Genomic DNA, 13,577 nt, shown 5'->3' with positions numbered 1-13,577 from the left:
TCATGGACGCTGTCACACCAGTGCTCACTTTCCTGGGGCTGTAAGGCAAAGAGGGATTTTTCTCTCAATGCCTAAGCACCTCCTGACAGAGGAAACAGATGAAAACAGAGCATTACCTGTTTTCCTTGGTGGCACCAATTTTTTTTTTTTTTTTTTTTTTTTTTTTTTTTTTTTTTTTCAGTACGCGGGCCTCTCACCGTTGTGGCCTCTCCCGTTGCGGAGCACAGGCTCCGGACGCACAGGCTCAGCGGCCATGGCTCACGGGCCCAGCCGCTCCGCGGCATGTGGGATCTTCCCAGATCGGGGCACGAACCCACGTCCCCTGCATCGGCAGGCGGACTCTCAACCACTGCGCCACCAGGGAAGCCCTATGGCACCAATTTTAAAGCAGTGTTATTTTAAAACAAATAAACAGATGGAGAAGTTAAAGAAAATGAATCCTATATTTTCTGTTTGGAAAGCACTTATGGGTAATTGCTGGGGTCTGACTGATTTGAGGTGGGAAATAGGATGCAGATTTAATGAGATCCAGCCTAAGGGACCATTAGCGGGAGCCCAGAATGGCAATAGTAGAGGGTTATTTTCATACCTTTTAATTTTGCTTGCTTGACCTCTGTGAAATGACCGAAATTTCTTAGTTTAGTACTATGGGATGCATCCTGCCCCATTTCAATGGCATCCAGGGACACCAATATGCAAGAGCACAGAGGCAAATCAATGGCTGGGAACCTAATGCCTTTCCAGGACTAAAGGTCAGCCTGTTCCATTACAGAAGGGTTGACTGAGATGGCTGTGGTATTCTCCTCAGCTCGGCTAAACTTTAGATAGATTTCTTCCTACTATAGCCCCCTGACCTTCCTTTTCTTAGAGCGTTTACTTTAGAAAACTTGCAATTATAAATTCTTTCTCCGCCCCTTTGAAATATATGAAAGTCTTCCCCAACTTTTTGCCAGATTTACAACCCAGGAATGTCTCTCTCAAGGACCTGGGAATCATATCTTTGAAATGGAAACTCCGAAGGAAACAGCACCCCTAACTCCCAGCTCTGTGGCAGGGTAGGAACCTAACTTCAGTGGAGACCAATTAGGAAACACAGATGGCCTAATTACATAGACATTTGCAAACTCAGGAATAACCTATCATGCTGGACACATCCCACTGATAAACGTTCTTTGCAGTCCTCCAGTAATTTTCCATTCACTCACCCAGGGCTTAAAAACTCTTCTGCCCTTTTTTGACAGAGTTGAGTTCAGTCTCTCTCCCCTCTATCAATAGTCTTGAATAAAGCCTTCCTTGCCTATTTAACTTTGTCCAGTACAATTTTACTTTGAAAAGCATCTAGTAAAAAAATTGTGGTGAGGATCTTGACAAACTGGGTGCATTCGTTTGCTGGGCTGCTGTAAAGAGAATGCCATAATAAAATAACAAAATCTCACAGTTCCAGGGGCTGGAAGTCCAAGATTGAGGTGTCAGAAGAGTTGGTTTTGAGATAGTCTGGGATCTGGGACCCTTTACCAGAGTACTTGGGATCTGGTAAAGTACTAGAGTGCTTGCACCTGTACAAACATCTCCTGGAGCAACAGAATACAAAGAAACTATAAGGGACTAAAAATAACTGCACGCAAGTGCAGTTGGGGAAATTCTATACAATAAGACATGAAAAGGCCACAAACCAACTGGCATTCCTGAGGTGCTGAGAGCAAAAGCAGACACTGAGCCTGATCCCTGTACACAGTACCACCAAGGGGGTGGGCAGAACACCTAAGCTACACCTCCTGCCCAACCCAGGAGCCACCCCTGCTGTTACCACGTTTAAGGAACAACCTCATGCCCCCGCCCCCAGCAAGGGCACCTGTTACTTGTTCTCATTCCCTCAGGATGCAGCACGAGTCCCAGTAAAGCCTTGCCTTAATTTCTCATCTGGCCTCTTATCAGTTTCTGGTGATTAAAGAGTCCAAGAAAAAAAAAACAACAAAAGAGTCCAAGGACCTGAGTTGATATAAGTTTCTCCTGAGACCTCTCTCCTTGTCTTGCAGAGGGCCTCCTTCTCCCTGTGTTTTCAAATGGTCTTTCCTCTGGGCATGTGCATCCCTCCTGTTTCTTTCTGTGCCTAAATTTCCTCTTCATATAAGGATACCAGTCAGATTGGATTAGGATGGCTTCATTTTAACTTAATCACCTCTTAAAATGCCCTGTATCTCCACAAATAGTCACATTTTGAAGGACTGGGGATTAGGGCTTCGACATACAAATCTGGGGGGACACAATTCAGCCCATAGCACTGGAATTCTATTTCTGTTTCTCCTTCTGAGAGGGAATGATATCTAAAAGCTGCATTTTGTGAAATGGCTCCAATCATTTTGTGAAAACTTTTCTCCAGGATAACAACCATGCATATCATATAAGTTTCCTACCCTCAGTACCAAAAGAATAATAGGTGAATATTCAATGCTTGCCAAATAAATAATATGGAGAGGGCTGGGGGGAGGGGAAGGCAGGGCTACTCAACAGGGAATATGGTTTCGGAAGATGCAGATATTTGTTAACACAAGTTGAACTTTTGTTCCATTACATTACACATCACCTTGAAGTGCCAATCAGTATATCTCTTTTTTAAAATTCTCTAATTGTGTTGGAACTGACATATTACATTTTTTATGGCAAGTGTGAATCAAACAAATATCAACATTGAATTTAATGACAATTTTGATAACTCCACTTTGGCACTTCTCTTTGAATCGGCCATCATCCGTCCACGCACACATAAACCAACTTCTAAAAGACCCTGCCTAAGGCCACCCAAACAGTTCTTTGAAAGTGTTCCAAAAGACAGAATACAAAGCTGAGAAGAAAAGTTCCTTTTACAAGTCCACATAAAATCCCCAGTATTATCTCAGACCACATTCTACTTTATATTGGAAAATGCCAGAAATTGTAAAATCTGAATAGAACAATTCCACTAGTACAAGATATATACTTGTGGAAGGCGTGCTATGTTCTGTGACATTTGACTGCTAATTTAAAAGATTGATAAGAAGATTGTGAGCCAATGCGTCTCATTAGTAGCCTACTGCCTGCCAAAAATGCATTGGTGTTCTCTAAAATAAAAATGTATAAATATAAGCAGAGGCATTTATGAATTGGGACTAAAAACTCCTGTCAGAATGAGAAAGTTGTCCTTGGGCAAGGTGAGGTTAAAAGCCAATTTTTCTGTCGTCAAGCTGTTGGGTGAGCAAGTAAGTAAGGGAATTGTGTACTTGGGTAGTTACATGGAAGTATTGTTGTCCCGATAAATTTTTGAATAGTATGTGTAAAGATGTACTTCTTTCCCATCTGAATTTATTCTTATCGTGCACGATTTAAGTATGTACTTTTGTGGGTTTGTTTTTGTTTTTGTTTTTTTTATTTTTCTAAATTTACCTGAGACACATTTTTAACCTTAAAGAAAGAGATTTTACAGATAGATTTTTTCCCAGAACTCTACAACTTTGCCCACACATACTCATTACTTAACTTTCCTGACGCCAGTGTTTAATGTACTGATTCTGCATATCCATGCGATTCAAGTCACCAGGCCCCTGCTCTTATTCCTTTTTTGTGGTTTTTCTGTGGGTCTTCATTTCTCCCAAAATATTTCCAGCCTCCCAAATCCTAACACAGGTCATTGACTTTTCTTTCCCTTATTATTTTTAGCTTTTATCTCATTCTTTCTTCCTTCTCCACTCATCCACTTTTTAGGGGGATTATTTGCCCACATACCAACAATTAATAATAATAATAATAATGACAGTTCAATTTACTTGGTATTTACTATGTACCAAGAACTAAGGACAATGTATGGATTAATTCATTTACTCTCCACAACAAACTTATGAGGTCATTGCCATTGATTGTTATCACATTTTACAGTTTAGGACTCTGAGGCACAGAGAGGTTAAGTAACTTGCTTAAAGACACACAGGCAGTTAGTGGTAAAATCAGGATTTGAACCTAGGTAGTCAGGCTCCAGAGTCTATGACTAGTATGAGTAGTAGGAATATGAGTAGAAATGATGTATGATAACCCCACAGAAACTTTCTAGCAATCCTCCATGCATTTTTCTTTCTCAGTCTATCTTTGGGTGATGAAGATCCAGGGTAAGGATGCATAGCCCCAAGACTTGCATTAAATGGTTACACGAGTGAGATATTGGGGGTGAGAGATACACAAAAAAATACAATGCTTTTAGCTTCCAAAACAAGTAAAACAGCTTGTTTAGTACTTATTCAAGGAAGGACCCTAGATTTGAAATCATAAGCCTATTTGGTGGCAAATGGTGTTAATAAGAGGAAAATTTGGATGGCAAGGCTATTTTTTAAAATAAATACCCATCTCCAGAAATTCTTAGCCATATTTTCCTTTGAGATCAGGTTCTCAAAGTAGACCTACCTTAAGGTCATCTCAGGCAACCTCCTTTAAACACACAGATGCCACTCTCCTCCTTTCAGAGACATAAAGGAGGGGTCCAGAGGTGATTCAGAGAGGAAGAGCTGGAGCTGCTGTAAGTTGAATTGTCTGCACACATTGGATCAGTTAGAACCATAAGTGCAGTGAACTGCAAAAAACAAAGAGCAAATGCAGGGGAAACTAAGATCAGATTGTTAGCATCATGTATGTTTGGATTTAACTTTTAACAAGGTCTTTTGGCACTTTCATTGTTATACAAACTATGTTTTTATAAATTTATTTTAAATTAATTTAAAAAAATTTCTTATACACACCTATGCAGTTTTACATGAATGTTTAAATACGATCCTTACATATCTTTTCATCTTTTGCTTTGTTTTCTTTTCTGAATGCCAGCATTTTTCTTTCCCTCTCTGTCCCCGTTATTTCTCCTACTCTACCCAAACTCTTATCCTTCCATTTTCTCCATGATTTAAAAATAATATGTAAATACACACATTCATATACTAGACAAATATATGCACATAATGGTAAATCTACATATAAACTCATGTATAAATATATACACATATTATGCATATACAGTCAAACATATGCACATATATACATCTATAAATACATAAATATACACATATGTGTATTTATAGATGTATATATGTATATCCCTTTCCTCCCGTCAAAGTCTGCCTCTTAGGTCATCAGTGCTAATTCCATCACGCTCTTATCCCTCTTTAATGGGTAGCCACCCATTACCCAAAGATCCCAGGTTCATCTCAGTCTCTCAGCTCCATATTCTCTGCAATTCTGTTCTCCCACTTGCCTGTGCTCTCTGGAACTTAAGGTCCAACATCAACAAAGTCCACTCTCTTCCCATTCTTTTCTTTGACTCTTTCCTTCACCTGTATATCAGTTTCTTATGTAACAAACTACTACAAACTCAGTAACCTAAACAACAGAAATTTACTCTCTCAATTCTTGAGCCCAGAAATTTGAAATCAATATCACTGGGCTGAAATTAAAGTGCTAGCAGGACTGTGTTCACTCCAGAGGTTCTAGGGGAGAATCAATTCCTTGCCTCTTAAAGCTTCTGGTGGCTGCTGGCATTACTTGTCTTCTCACACCACTCCAAATTTCAAAGTAAGCATCTTCAAATCTCTCTGATCCATCTCCACATCACCTTCTCTTGGGATCTTCTCTTCTATTTGTGTTAAATCTCCCTCTGCCTCTGTCTCTTATAAGGATACCTGTGATTGCAATTAGGACCCACGTGGATAATCCAGGATCATCACCCACCTCAAGATCCTTAATTTAATCACATTTGCAGAGACCTTTTTTTTCTGAATTAGGTAACATTTACAGGTTCCAGTATTAGGAACCGATCTCTTTGCAACCACAAAAGCCAACCACAATCTGCTTTCTCTATCTCAAACCTGATTCTTCCCTGTGAAAACTGCTTCTTCTGCAGCACCCTCAGAGGGGGCTAGGTTTTGTTTATTTTTAATCTCCCATAGGCCAGCAGTAACTGTCTTCCTTGTTCCTGTCAATAGCACTGTCCCTCTCTCCTTCCAAAGGAATGCTAACCTTAAAGCTCATTCTTTCATACTGAACCATCCACTCCCACCCCGCCCTTTCTGCAGTCTTCTACAGGCCCTCAAGCTACTCCTCAAGATTTTGTTACACAGCATGCTCTCACTCCTCCCACGTGATTTCAATATCCATGTAAAGTGAGCTTGTTTCGCAGTCTTTTAACCTCCTCTCCTTTAATGATCTTGAAATTTCATTCTATCTCAGTTTTTCAGTTCTGTGACTGTCTACTAGATCCTGTCAATAATAATAAAAAACTACATCCCTTTCACAATCTTGAATTTTAAGCGCTCCACTCTCTGACCATTGCCTTCAATCTCTTCAGCTCATTCCCTTTAATACTCAAACTCCAAAAAAGCTTTGGCCTGTCTGGGACCTATAATTTCTTGAGCCTATCACCTGTCTTTATCCATCAGCCCTTTTATGTCATAGTTCCTCCCCCGCTTCACTCAGGGCCAATCTTTGTGTCACCCTACCCTGTTTATATTCAACACTACCTACTCCAGATGTATCCCTAGGCTGCTGAATGTGGCTGGAGAAAAATCTTGGTTGTGCTCACCTTAAATGTATGACCTCAACAAGAACATTAGTGGTGACAGGAAATCCTACTGCATTTCTGTACTCATTCACTCTACCGCTCTCCTAGATGTTTATTCCTTACTTTTTCCTCTCTCTTCAAACTTCCAACCTCCTTCCATGTTCACCCTCACACATCACATCTCTGCCAACACCCAGAATCTGTACCATATACTCTGCTTTCCTCTTTGTTTATGATACAGGAAACATTATGCACCTTCTAAGACCATTCCCTTCATCTGTGTACTAAAATCCATTTCCACTTATTCACTTTAAAACATCAGTCTAGCAATTGTCTCCTTATTCTTCCATCAACAATTTTCCTCTACCAGATTGTTTTCATCAGCATACAACCATTCTGAAACATCTACCATCTTAAAAGTCAACACGAAACAAAGCACCCCCTATCAGCTACTGCTATATTACTGTATTATCCTTTTTTTTCTTAAATCAAAACTCTCTTGCAAGACTTGACCGTAGTTGTCTCTTATTTCCCCCATTTTCCCCTTCTGTCTTGAACACTCTCCAATCAGGTTTCCATCCCCATTACAATAAAAAAATCTTGAAAAGATTACAAATGCATAAATTATTTCCATGTTACTAAAGCCAATGGCCCATTCTACTCTATCCAGCAGTAACTGTTGCCACTCCTCTTCTTGAACCACTTTCTTTATCTGGCTTCCTGGAACTTGCTCCCTTGTTTCTCTTCCTACTGCACTTACTAATCATTCTTCTTCAGTCACCCTTGTTGGCTGCTCCCCTACCCCTAAGGTTTGGTCTTTGTCTGGTCACTATTCTATAACCAATGCAGAGAATCAAATACAATGAATAAATATATGGGACACGTTTTGTTTTTGTTCTATTAAAATAGGGCCATATCATTCACAGTTTTCTATATATTGCTATTTTAATGCAACAACCCTTCATGGAAATTCCTCTAAGTCAATTGGTATAGCTCTAATTCATTCTTCCTAATGTCTGGATCATACTCTGTGGAGTAGATATGCAATAGTTTATTAAACCATTTCCATCTTATGGGCACTTCTTTGTATGCAGTTCCCTTATACCTCATTTCCTCATTTCTTCATCTCCTCTTTTAAAATGAGAATAATAATATTTTTTATCTCACTAGGTAGCTGTGAAGATTAAATGAATTAGTGCATTAAAATAACATAGAAGAATGCCTAGCACAGAGCATGACTTGATAAGTATTATCTGTGTTCTTAATGGTAGTAGTAAATATTTGTTAAAATTTAGTTCTCAAGTCATTCTATGAAGCTACCACCACCCTGATAACAAAACCAGACAAAGACACTACCAAGAAAGAAAATTACAGGCTAATATCTTTGATGAATAGAGATGCAAAAATCCTCAACAAAATATTATCAAACTGAATCCAACAACATGTAAAAAGGATCATACAGGGCTTCCCTGGTGGCGCAGGGGTTGAGAGTCCACCTGCCGATGCAGCGGACACGGGTTCGTGCCCCAGTCCGGGAAGATCCCACATGCCGCGGAGCGGCTGGGCCCGTGAACCATGGCCGCTGAGCCTGCGCGTCCGGAGCCTGTGCTCCGCAATGGGAGAGGCCACAACAGTGAGAGGCCCGTGTACCACACACACACACACAAAAAAAGGATCATATACGATCATTAAGTTGGATTCATCCCAGGGTCACAAGAATGATTCAACATATGCAAATCAAACAATGTGATACACCACATCAACAAAAGAAAAGACAAAACCCACATGATCATCTCAATAGATACTGAAAAAGTATCTGATAAAATTCAACATCCATTCATCATAAAAACTCTCACCAGAGTGGGTATAGAGGGAACACATCTCAACATAATAAAAGCCATTTATGACAAACCCACAGTCAACATAATACTCAACAGTGAAAAGTAAAAGGCTTCCTGCTAAAATCTGGAACAAGACAGGATGCCTACTCTCACAACTTCTATTCAACATAGTATTGGAAGTCCTAGCCACAGCAATCACATGAGAAAAAGAAATAAAAGGTATCCAAATTGGAAGGGAAGTGGTAAAATTGTCATTATATGTAGATGGCATGATACTATATAGAAAACCTTAAAGACTCCACACAAAAACTATTAGAACTGATAAACGAATTCAGCAAGGTAGCAGGATACAAGATTAACATATAGAAATCTGCTGAATTTCTTTACATTAACAGTGAAATATCAGAAAGAGAAAGTAAAAAAAAATGCCTTTTAAAATCATGTAAAAAAAAAAAACCTGACCAATGAGCTGAAAGACTTATATGCCAAGAACTATAAAACACTGATAAAGAAAACTGAAGATGATTCAAAGAACTGGAAAGATATCCCATGCTCTTGAATTGGAAGAATTAATATTGTTAAAATTGCCATGATACCCAAAGCAATCTACAGAGTTAATATGATCACTATCAAATTACCAATGACATTTTCCACAGAACTAGAACAAATAATCCTAAAATTTATATGGAACCATAAAAGATCTAGAATTGGCAGATCAATCCTGAAGTAAAAGAACAAAGCTGGAGGCATAAACCTCCCAGACTTCAGACAATACTACAAAGCTACAGTAATCAAAACAGCATAGGGCTTCCCTGGTGGCACAGTGGTTGAGTGTCCGCCTGCCGATGCAGGGGACGCGGGTTCGTGCCCTGGTCTGGGAAGATCCCACATGTCGCAGAGTGGCTGGGCCCATGAGCCATGGCCACTGAGCCTGCGCGTCCAGAGCTTGTGCTCCACAACGCGAGAGGCCGCAACAGTGAGAGGCCCGCGTACCACTAAAAAAAAACCCAAAAACCAAAAACCAAAAACCAAAAAAACAGCATAGTATTGGCACAAAAACAGATATATGGATCCCAGGAACAGAATACACAGCCCAGAAATAAACCCATACACCTACACTCAATTAATCTTCATTAAAGAAGACAAGAATATATAATGGGGAAAAGGCAGTCTCTTCAATAAGTGGTGCTGGGAAAACGGGACAGCTACATGTAAAAGAATGAAATTAGAACATTCCCTAACATTATGCACAAAAATAAACTCAAAATGGATTGAAGACCTAAATGTAAGACTGGATGCTATAAAACTCCTAGAGGAAAATATAGGCAGCACACTCTTTGACATAAATAGCAACAATATCTTTTTGGATCTGTCTCCTAGAGTAATGGAAATAAAAGCAAAAATAAACAAATGGGACCTAATTAAACTTAAAAGCTTTTGCACAGCAAAGGAAACCATAAACAAAATGAAAAGACAACCTATGGACTGGGAGAAAATATTTGTAAATCATGTGACTGACAAGGGATTAATTTCCAAAATATACAAACAACTTATATAGCTCAATATCAAAAAACCAAACAACCCCTCCAAAAAAATGGGCAGAAGACCTAAATAGACATTTCTCCAAAGAAGACATACAGATGGCCAATAGGCACAGGAAAAGATGTTCAACATCGCTAATTATTAGAGAAATGCAAATTAAAACTACAATGAGGTGTCAGCTTACACCAGTCAGAATGGCCATAATCAAAGTCTACAAATAATAAATGCTGGAGAGGGTGTGGAGAAAAGGGAACCCTCCTACATTGTTGGTGGGAATGTAAATTGGTACAGCCACTATGGAGAATAGTATGGAGGTTCCTTAAAAAACTAAAAATAGAGTTGCCATATGATCCAGCAATCCCACTCCTGGGCATATGTCCAGAAAAGATGAAAACTCTTATTTGAAAAGATACATGCACCCCAATGTTCATAGCAGCACCACTTACAATAGCCAAGACATGGAAGCAACCTAAATATCCATCAACAGATGAGTGGCTAAAGAAGATGTGGTATGTGTGTATACACACACACACACACACACACACACACACATACACAAAGGAATATTACTGAGCCTTAAAAAAGAGTGAAATAATGCCATTTGCAGCAACATGGATGGATCTAGAGATTATCACGTTGGGTGGGCCAAAAGGTTTGAACGTTTTTTTCCGTAAGATGGCTCTAGTAGCACTTAGTTGTCTTTAACTTCATTTGAAACAATTTTGTTAGATTGTATGTGACAGCTGTCATATCAGCGTGCATTTAAAAAAAGACTTATCAAAATTGGTGAATTTTTGTGTAGACATTTTAATATTGAAGATAACAGGGAAAAAAGCAACATTTTTGGCATATTATGCTTTATTATTTCAAGAAAGGTAAAAATGCAACTGAAATGCACAAAAAAATTTGTGCAGTGTATGGAGAAGATACTGTGACTGATTGAATGTGTCAAAAGTGGTTTGCAAAGTTTCACGCTCGAGATTTCTCGCTTGGACGATGCTCCATGGTCGGGTAGACCAGCTGAAGTTGATAGAGATCAAATCAAGACATTAATTGAGAACAATCAATGTTATATCATGCAGGAGATAGCTGACATGCTCAAAATATCCAAATCAAGTGTTGAAAATCATTTGCACCAGCTTGGTTATGTTCATCACTTTGATGTTTGGGTTCCGCATAAGTTAAGCGAAAAAAACCTTTTTTGACCATATTTCTGCATGTGATTCTCTACTTAAACGTAATGAAAACGTTCCGTTTTTAAGACAAATTCTGATGGGTGATGAAAAGTGGATACTGTACAGTAATGTGGAATGGAAGAGATCATGGTGCAAGAGAAATGAACCACCACCAACCACACCACAGGCCGGTCTTCATCCAAAGAAGGTGATGTGTATATGGTGGGATTGGAAGGGAGTCCTCTATTATGAGCTCCTTCTGGAAAACTAAACGATTAGTTCCAAGTACTGCTCCCAATTAGAACAACTGAAAGCAGCAGTCAATGAAAAGCGTCCAGAATTAGTCAACAGAAAACACATAATCTTCCATCAGGATAATGCAAGACCGCATGTTTCTTTGATGACCAGGCAAAAACTGTTACAGCTTGGCTGGGAAGTTCTGATTCATCCACCGTATTCACCAGACATTGCACCTTGGGATTTCCATTTACTTTGGTCTTTACAAAATTCTCTTAATGGAAAAAATTTCAATTCCCTGGAAGACTGTAAAAGGCACCTGAAACAGTTCTTTGCTCAAAAAGATAAAAAGTTTTGGGAAGATGGAATTATGAAGTTGCCTGAAAAATGGCAGAAGGTAGTGGAAAAAAAAGGGTGAATCTGTTGTTCAATAAAGTTCTTGGTGAAAATGAAAAATGTGTCTTTTATTTTTACTTAAAAAACCGAAGGCACTTTTTGGCCCACCCTATACTAAGTGAAGTAAGTCAGACAGAGAAAGACACATATCATATCAAATATTATATGACTTAGATGTGGAATCTAAAAATTCATACAAATGAATTTATTTACAAAACAGAAATAGACTCACAGACATAGAAAACAAATTTATGGTTACCAAAGGGGAAAGGGTAGGGAAGGAATAAACTAGGAGTTTGGGATTAGGAGATAGACACTACTACATCTAAAATAGATAACCAACAAGGACCTACTGTATAGCACAGGGAACTATATTCAATATCTTGTAATAACCTATAATGGAAAAGAATCTGAAAAAGAATATATATATTCTTTGCTGAATCACTTTGCTGTACACCTGAAACTAACACAACATTGTAAATCAATAAAATACTTCAATAAAAAAAGAATAATTTAGTTCTCAAATACAATTAGCTCCTTTATTAAGGAAGAAAAATTAAAGGAATGGTTTGTTATTTATATTTAACAAAGTAAAGTTATATCTAAAAGGGATTTATAAATATGGAATCATTTTGGTCATTGGCTATCGCTATAAAAAATGCTGAATTTCTTTTTACCATTGCTTCTTAGTAATTCTGGTAATGCCCAATACAAATATGTTTCTGTTCCCAGTGAAATTTTAATAATTTTTCAAGGAATTGTTGTTGAAAATATTTAACAATAGTAAATTAACTAAAGGTATATTTTGCTTTTCTTTTTTTAGAAAAACAAATAGTTATTTATCTTTCTGTTAAGTTTTTAATACTATCAGTCAAGAAAAGGCATGAAGTTTGGTCTTAAACTGTTTCTCCTATAAATCTACTGCTCTGTATCAGCATTACTGGATGGAGTGTTAATTAGCCTCAAGTATCTGAACTGTTTGGGGCAGTACCAAGAACTGTCCATCAATGTTCATTTCAGAGACACAACCCCTGAGCACAAAGGAAGGTCAAGTGTATCTGAAGAAAGGGAAATTATAGAAAAATGTTTATTTTTTCTCCCCATCACTCTCATGTTTGTTGTCATGGTTCAGGGAAATTTACATGACATCAGGGAAATTTTCCTTTTATCTGTTTTAGAGCCTACCCAGCAGTCATGACATTCATTAATCCATCTCTTTAGTCATTCATTTATTTATTCTACAAGTATTTATGGAGTGCCTGGTGTGTTCTAGCCATTGTTCTAAGAACTGGGGAAAGAACATAAGAAAAACAAACAAAAGCAAAAAAACATCGCCAAAAAAAACAAAGTTCTGCCTTTCTTGCTTTTGAGGAATGTACATCCTGGTGGGAATTTCAAACAATAAGCAAGTAGGTAAATAAATCTATAATATACCCAGGAGTCATAGATGCTATGTCTATACAGAAAAGGCCACACTGATGAGGTATCTCATTTGGGCAGGGACTTACAGGAAGCCAAGGAGCCACTGCTGCGGAGGCCTGGAGGAAGAGTTCAGAGTATAGACAGAGGACACCAAGATTACAAACGTGCTTGAAATGTTTGAAAACTGGCAAGAAGGCCAGTGAGTCTGAACACTGAGCATGGGGAGAGCTCTGAGAGATACGGTCAGAAGGAAGCTGGGAGCGGGGTGGCAGGCAGATCATGTGGGACTTTGCAGATCAGAGTAAGAACTTTGGACTTTACATGTAAAAGGAAGACATTAGAGAGGTGAGGATAGGCAGAGGTTTATATTTACATTTTAAAAGGATATTATTTTTA

Source organism: Mesoplodon bidens, assembly GCF_964165515.1.
Source record: "Mesoplodon bidens genome assembly, chromosome: 16".
Taxonomy (NCBI): Eukaryota; Metazoa; Chordata; class Mammalia; order Artiodactyla; family Ziphiidae; genus Mesoplodon; species Mesoplodon bidens.
This window is presented reverse-complemented; position numbering follows the sequence as displayed.